The following is a 9,428-nucleotide window of genomic DNA, read 5'->3' as shown; positions in this document are numbered from 1 at the left end:
AATTCAAATCACTTTTTTTTTTAACAAAAATATTAGTTTTTTAACGATGTTGGCATGACAACCCGTATGGCAGTTCACGTGTACTAAATGTTGACACTATTTATCTTATATGCCACATCAACAAATAATTTAATAATCTAAAAATATTCAAAAAAATATCGTAAAATTTTGCATACAATGCACATGGATTGTAATGCAGACGACCATGTTTAAGAATTTAATATTTTAGTCAATATTTCCGTTAAAAAACCAATAATTTAACTCTTTTCAAAAGGTTAATTGTCAAATTCAACTCTGTTTTTTTTTAATTGAGGATTAAATTTAACTTTGAAAAAATAAGGGTAATAAAATATGTAAATATCAAAAACTAAATTTATTATTATGTAATATTTTGGATGGTTAAAAATGACTTAACTTGGTAGATTTAGGTGCATGGTAAACTTATAATACAAAAATTATGAAAAAAAAATAGAGCAGAATAGAAGCTTCAAGCATAATTACCATATTATTGAAAAAGATAATACAAATGAAAACAGAGTTTGGATATCTGGCTAATCCCATTTTGTGTTTTTATGCCAATTTAGCGGACAACTCCATCCAATTGAACTCTGACATTTTATTCCCCATTTTTTGAACATGCACCTCTTTTTATATTAAGTCAATACATGAATCTGTGTTGACTTATTTTTAAGCGGTCAAAAACAAATTGCAAGATTAGTGGATTTTAGCACATGGAGAATCCAACCTTTTTTTTTTACTTTATAAAAACACAAATCTAGGCATATTTATTAAACAATATTTATTTATTTTACTTCATGAATCTAATTTTTCTTATCCTGTAATTTGAGTTCAAATATTCTAATTAATATTTTCATTATTACTAAAACCTAATTAAGGTATCCAGAAAATTTTCCACTTTTTACATCACATTTTATTTTTAAAGAAATAATAACGTTAACTTTAACTTTAACTAGGAAAAAAATATCATTATTTTTTAATTTGAAAATATTATTTATTTTCAGAAAATTTTCTAATAAAATACATATCGATTTACATTACTTGATTTTTTTTTTGGTCTTTAAAAAGGTTACATGCTTGGTTCAGTAGTTCACACGTGTGGCAGGATGTGGGCCAGTGACCCATTGGTGTTAATGGGCCATCAGTCACGTGATCTGGCATGTGAGGTCAATAAGTTTCGCTTTTTTGCCTTTCGTACTTCGCTCGGGCACTAATTTGCTTAAACTTCAGCGATCGTCCACCGTTGGATCTAATGATGGTATTTTGAATTGTGAATTGATTTTGACCCAACACTCGGCTAAACCCATCATTATCCCATGTTTAAAGAACACACGGGTGATGGGGCCTTTTTACTGAAATATCCTTCCTTCCCCGTCAATTTACTGCCACCACCATATTCTTAAATTTATGTAAAACCATATATTCATTAAATGCTAATCCAAGTTGAATTAGTATTTAAAATATTATATTCTAAATTTGATTCGAATTTATAAGTAAATTTAATAATATTAATTTGTATTGTTATAGTAATTATCTCATTCAAGTCCCGTCAAATCGATCAATTAAATCACTAAGTAAAATTTTGATAATAAGAAAATATAAAAGTTTTTATTTAAGTTTTAGCACACATGGAGTCCGGGACAAATCCTATTAAATGATAAAATTATATTAAAATGCATTTTAACCCTTAAATATATATATATATACTTATTCATTCAAATTATAATTAATATATTATAAAATCATAATTTAATGTCCCAAACATTTATTATTTAATTCCAGCTCAAAAAAATGTTTGGGATTATCCTAATCTTAATAACACTATACCAAAATCCTTTGTAAGTTTTTCCAAACTCTCTAGAATCAATATTGAGGTGACATGTATGAATAATATATATTGTAATGGGACAAATTTTGTGAGACTAGAATTTATAGTTTTATTTAATTACCAACACAATGTGGAAGCAATGATTAAAGCTCTCACACTTTAAAAAAACCCTCCCCTATTCTTATCCCAAAGTTTAGGATTTAAATTCTAACATTATTATCCCCTCCTTATTATACAAAAATAATATTTTTTATTTAGTCTTGAAAAATTAAAATCCAACTACCACAACCACCCACTTTCTTCCTGTCCTGTCCTTTCCTTTCCTTTTCTTAACGAAGGTGCTTCAATCTAAAAGCTAAAATCGTCATCAAAGAAATAATGATTAGATTTTAAGCATTATTCACATATAGAAACCAACATTAATGAGCATTGTTATCATCTATAAACATACAAAATCATGTATAACTTCCATTTTTAAATTTAATTTGCGTTTCAGTTTTAACACATGATTTATATATGCACATTAAAAGCAATTTAATTACAAGTAGATTCATTCATTTTAAATTTTGTAAAAAAAGCATGCACATATGATATTAACAACTCATTATCTTAAATTTTTTTAAAATAAGATGGAGCATCTTATGTGATCAAATAACTTTTTTTTTAATAATGAATTTTAGAATTTAGTGTGCAAAATCTAAAAGCTTTTTCTAAAGTTTAGGAAAATGACTCTAAAAAAACACTTGTCTCATAACTAATAAAGTTGGATGCAATTATTTCTCTCTATTTATTTGCCTTTGCCCTTTGACTTATTCTATGTTAGCGGACTAACTTTCCAACACATGAAAGCTATGTGAAAAAGATAGTGCAAAATTAATGAACCACAAATTCATTATTCTTATATAGAATTAAAAAACAATATAACTGATTGAGTGGAAGAAAAACAACAAAGTGGAAATTATAATTTTTATATATATATAAGAAGACAAAAAAAAACAAGGATTAAAATAAATAAATAAAAAGGAAAAGAAAAGGTTGGTGTGAGAGCGTATTGGGATCAGTATTTTAGTTGGATATATAAGAAAAAGAAAGGAGAAATCTGATTAATTATTCATATTGAGAGCGATTGATTTTCCTCCTCCTCCTTTTTAATTTCTTTACTCACATTTGCTTATTTTAATATTGTCGGTCATTATTTTTAACACTTTCTGTTGCATACGAAACCCTAACTTAGTTGATTAATCGTGATACTAGTTCATAATGACTCAAAAAAATTTAAATTATACTTTTAAGGGTATTTATCTTTTATGGATATATCCCATCAAAATAAAAATAAAAATGGAAATCTTTAATCCGATCTTAATTAGAAAAGTTACAAGTTTAATAATATATGTGGTTTAAATTATCTCTCGGACGTCGAATTTAAAAAAAGTTATCATATGATTACTAATATCGTTGATTTGTTATGTTATAATTACTTAACTATTAACTACTATTGACAGTGTGATGATAACCTTTTTTTCCTTCTTCTTCTCCTAACTCCAAAAGGCATCGTTTGAATCTCCCTCCTCCATGTTATATTAAGCACTTCCCCGCCAACATCTTTCTTTATCTCACTTTGGTTGCGGAGAATCTTTGATGGATGAAAATCCTTAGGTTATTTTAGAATTAGTAAATGTTTTTTTTTTTTGTGAATTATAAGAGAAAAGTAAAACCTTAACAGCAACGCAATTAACGTGACTAGAATCTAGACCACATGTGGGGCAATGAACGCCCTGATCATCATCCCAACACGGGTTTAGAATTAGTAAAGTTAGTTAAGAATGAAAAGCATCATTGCAAGCGTAATGCATTGGTTGCGATTTTTGGACTCCTAGTGCACCCGTTGGAGGGCGTTCTTGCATTTATGGTTGTTCCTCTGTTGCTGAATCTTGTGAACGATTCGGAAAGGAAGGATCTTGTTACTGATTCTCTAGCAATTTTAGCTACTCTAACAAAGAAAATTGATGGCACACTCAATTTTACATTGTGGACGGGGACAAAGGCAAAAAAAAAAAAAAAAAAACGGGAACATATTTGAAGTATACATTCTTTGAAAGCCAAAAGAGAATTTTATAATTTTATCTTGTAACTTTTATAAATTTTCAAAGGACCTTGGAAAATCTTTTACCAGTTTCAGGATGCAACTGGCTTTGCTTGTATTAAGAGATTAAGTGCTTCCTGTAGTTTTAATTCCACCTGCTCCATGGCTGGCATTTCCTATTTCATCCCTGTGCACGACAAAGTTAGCTTATGTCCAAAGGTCCCAACATTAAATTTCTGGTCTGCAATTTTTAAAAAACGATGATGAAAATGTATTTAAACCATACCTAAGAAATTCAATTTGTATTTTGGCCGATGAAAAAAAATTTGTATATATAAGATTGATTGGATTCTTTGAAGTGCGTGCAATTCAAGCCAACAAAGCTGAAAGATGTTTAATATAAACGTATCTTACAATTACTTTCAACCTAAATAATGCAACTTCAACCTTATTTAGACACCTAAACAAAAATCTCAGTTGTGGTGTATGCGTGTTAAAATCACGAATTTAAAATATAGATGAGTATTTAAAAAAAATTTAATAAATAATAAAACATATAATTTGAAACTAATTAATTATATTAACACATGAAATATGTATGATATTGAAATAAAATAATTAGATTAAATTATGAGTAAAACAAAACTAAACACATCAAGTAAACAATACCAAATGCATTGCAATTATTTATATTGATTTTGTCATCAATTATGAGTTAGTGTCGAGTTGACTTGTGACACCAATTCAATTAACATTATTAATATATACAATAGTGGAAATAATAAATTGTGCATGTTAAGATAAAAATTTGATGTATAAATACATCAAAATAAAACTTTAATTGAGTAGTAAATTTAATATTTTACTAATTTAATGGGTGTGAGTTCAAATCTTGCCATGTGCCTATTTTTATTTGTTTTTGTTAAAATGAAAAGACTAAAATATTCTCGAAATAGTATAACTTATTTTGATTGCGGTCGAGTTGGTGATCCGATTGAGAATGACATCAATACTAATAAAACACGGCATAGATTAGCGACAAAATTAGTTTAATCTTTTTTATTTTCTATTCGTTTGTTGACATTTAGTTAAAAGAAGGTATGCAAATTCGTGATTAATGCTTTAAAATATTATTATTCATCTATATCAATAATAGGAGTGATATAATTTAGTTGTGTATAAAATTAAAATTACGATTTTAGTCTAAAACTGTTTTAACCTTTAATTATAATTAGGTGAAAATTTCACCTACTAATTATAGATTTCCCCTCCTTTTGTTTGGTTTAGGATGGAAGCGAGGGTTTTAGGGTAGGCAGGCAGGCATTTATTATAAAGATATATAGAAGCGGTCTTGGGATCACAAAGAAGAATAATTATGGCTTTAATTAATCGTAATTGCTAAATTTATTAGTACAAAAGCATGTGATTAGAGGAATCCAATGCTCAAAGCACGAACCAGTATGGAACCCCAAAAAAGGGGAAGAAAAAAGAAAACCTTTGATGGGGTAATATTATTGGAGTTCAAACAAAACTACAACATGGCCAATGCCGATTTGAGGTTTGAAACATCACATCAACTGTTTATTTCGATATGAATATTTTAATTTAACATATATACGAGGGGTGGGGTGAAGTTAAAAAAAAGTATTTTAGAGAGTATAATTTTATCGTTATATTAATTTAAAATTTATAAATTTATTTTTATTCGTAAAGGATGAGGTTCTGTAAGACAAGTCTCGAGAGAGGGGATGGTGGAAACAAAAGGGTGGATTCATTTAAAAACCGATGGAGTTGTTGAGATCAACATAAGATGCGATGCTGCAAGAGGAGTTTTGAGAGATTACAATGCGAGCTGGATCCTTGGGTTTAATCGTAGATTGGGAAAATGTTAGGTTTTTGAAACTGAATTGCAGGGCATTGTTTATGGTGTGACATTGGTGCAAAGAAGACAACATGACAAGATATTGGTACAAACAAATAACATGGAAGTTATTGGAGTTATCAAGGAAGCGTTGTCAAAGCGGTCAAATTCAACAATAATCAAACGCATATATAACTCAACTTTTGCAAGGTGTAGAGAATTGGTCAATTGAACATGTCCTTAGAGAAGATAACGCCGAAGCTGACCACATTGCCAAGTTGGCTTTTGACAGAGGGGAAGGCTTTCAGTTATATATAGTTTCTCCTTTAGACTCTTTCTAATTTTTTGTAAAGTGTTTTATTTTATTCACACGCGAAAAAAGACATATTTGCTGTTAGGGGTTAAGGGCACGGCCATTGCTTGCCGCCTTAACTATGTCCGTGCTTTCATATCTTTTATGGTCTATAAAAACTAATTAATTTCGAGTTCATAGTTGTTCCTTTTAATAATGTCATATTCAAGGGTCGAATTTGAGTTTTACACTTGAAAGTGTAATGTGCATTACCATTATACTTAAATACAAATAATAGTATGTACCGAAATAATTATCATCAAAATTAACTAATCTCAAATACAATAAAAAATAATTGAAAAATATCCAAACTTACTCATAAATGATATAGTATTTAAATAAAACTCAACTTTTAAAAGAAAAATTGAACCCCTACCCCAATAAACCAAAAATCCCATTAATATTTATTAATTTACAACTTGCCTTAATTAAACAACAAGGTGCAGCAAGTGATTCATATGCCAATTGAAAGACGTCAAGATCAGTTTTTCTAAATTTGTGCCATAAAATTAAATAATTCATTTAACATTATAATTTGAAAATGATTTTAATTGGTTTAAATTAATAAAATTTAAATCCACATTATTCATTTTTAGTGTTGCTATCAAACAAGCAAAGGAGAGAATACAAAAGAAAGAAGCAGAAGACAAGAGAGGTGTTTGTTCCATTCTTTGTTGTTTGGTGGTTAAGTAGATTGTCAGATTAGCTCGGGATTTAAGGGGTTTTTTTAATGCTTGTTTGTTTGCAGCGTTGAAATGCGTATCTAAGGGAATGTTTGTCATGGAATAATCTCATTAATTCCAAGAGGATATCTTGTTTTTTTTTTATTACAATACCATTTTAATTAACACTAATTATTATCGCTCAAACATATTATTTCAAAATTATTGACTTGATGGTTAAGAGTATTTATCTTTTCAAGTTTAGTCTAAATTGAGTTACATTAATTCGATTGTTGTTTGAGCTTTACTCTGTTATTGCAATTCATAAAAATCCTTTTTTATATCAATATTTGTTTAAGAATATATCAATTATTCGAATCACTTAGTATATATAATAAAACCAAACTGACTATCCACCCACCCTCCCCCAGAGAAACAAACAAACATTTATTCCTAAAAATAGAAGTGTGAAATAAAATAAAGAAAATCAATTGCATACGAGTATAAATAAAATAATTTGGGTTTTTATTCCCTATATATGAAATAAAAAGATTAATTAATAAAATAAATGGAGTTGTACATTAATTAGTGAAATAGTTGAAGCCGGCACCTCTAGGTGAAGCCTTCTATACATGTTTTTCGAGCTCAAATGAAAATGGGAAAATATCATAAATAGTCCCCACATATTATCAAACTTTCATAATAGCTAATTTTAGTTAGTTTCAATTGTTTTTCTTTTAAGCTACAATGCAATATTAATAGTTTTCAAGCCAAGAATTTGGTGAGAACTACAAGTAAATATGAGATTTATTTCATTAATTATTTTTTAAGAATTCATCTTGAAAATGTGATAAAATCACGAGGACCATTTGTGATATTATTTAACTTTTAGTCCAAAACATAGAAACAAGCTATTCTTACTCTTAATTAAAAGAAAGGAATAATATCACAAATGGTCCCTTATAATTTTATTACAGTTTCAAGATAAATTGAAGTTGGGTGCCCCAGGTGCCGAGTTCAACTATTTCACTAATTAATCTACAATTCCATCTATTTTACTAATTAATTTTTATTTCATATATATGAAAAAAAAGCCTAATAATTTGACCAGAAAATGAAAAAAATGTTATAATACCATCAAGTAAACAAGCCTATTTTTTTTTTATATTTCTTTAAAAAAATGGGGGGAAAAAATATTCATGTTGGAAATTGCAGTCATTCTGTTGAAGGCCCTGAGGGGCGAGAGCTTGGCATAGGGGTATCTATCTAAGCCCTAGACATTGACCTCTTGAAAAGTGTGGCGTGTTGGTCCTCTCACGGTCACGGGCAGCTCACATTTTTTCATTCATTTATCCCACGTTTAGCGGTTTACTATTATATTATTCCAAACCCACCCTCCCCTCTATTTTCCTTCAGTTTGTTCACAATAATAATAATAATAATAATAATAATAATAATAATAATAATAATAATAATAATAATAATTTCCTTCCTTTCCATCATCATGACGTCATTTACTACCGCTACATTACTCTACTCCTAAACATTATACGTATAAATATTTTAAAATATATAAATAATTTTTTGTATATAACCATAAGCTTCTCATCTATTTCTACGTTTGAGTTTAATCCGTATTTAAATAGTATATATACATATAAGAATTTTAAAAAGCGTAAATATTTTACTTTTGATATTAATATTATGTTGCAAAGTTAATTGTCATTAATTATTAACCTTAATTTCATTTTGATATTTTATAAAAATAAAAATAAAAAATGTTATAAATCTTTATATTATTTTAAAATTTTAAAATTAATTTTGTATATTTTATTTTCAAGAACGTAGTTTTTCTAGTTATTAAATTTTAAAATTAGGCCAAATTATTAACATTGTTAATTTTTATTAAATTCAGTTAATTATAATGTCATTTTTAATTGCCGCTAACAAGTAAGTTTTTTTAATTTCAAAATATAAGTTTTTTTTAATTTCAAAATATAACATTAAAAATTTAACAGTGTTAAGAGTTTATCTTAAATTTTAAAATTGAAAAAGTAAAGGGACTAAATTCTAAAATCTTGAAAAATATAAAATTTAGATATTACCTATTTAATTGACCCAGCTTTAATTATTAAAATATGAAATATTGTTTCACGTGTAAAAAATATAATGATGTATGATTATAGATTATTAAGTATAGGAAATTGTTATTTAAAATTTATTGTTTTCATTAAGGACACAGATAATGAATGCAATAATTACATGTTTGTTTATGAAATGTTGTTTTAATTAATACGATAGTTAGCATTTGGATTTTCCAAAATGTCTGCCCTCATTAAGCAACATTGTAGCTTCAAAACCAAAACACAGACAGCAGGAAAGTGGATGTAGTAACCAAATGGATAATGTTTGTAAGCCCATAATTAAGGAAACCACTATATTAAGACAAGACAAATCAAATCTTAATTTCAACTTAGAAATCATACTTGCCCATACCCACACCATGGATTGTGATGTAGAGCAACCTATCTAGCTACCCCTCTCTATTGCCGTATATATTTCTTTTATGTAAGCCATGATTTTGTGTATTAATTAAACTATATTTTATTTATTTATTAAAAAAT

Source organism: Gossypium raimondii, chromosome 5 (genome assembly GCF_025698545.1).
Source record: "Gossypium raimondii isolate GPD5lz chromosome 5, ASM2569854v1, whole genome shotgun sequence".
NCBI classification, from domain to species: Eukaryota; Viridiplantae; Streptophyta; class Magnoliopsida; order Malvales; family Malvaceae; genus Gossypium; species Gossypium raimondii.
This window is presented reverse-complemented; position numbering follows the sequence as displayed.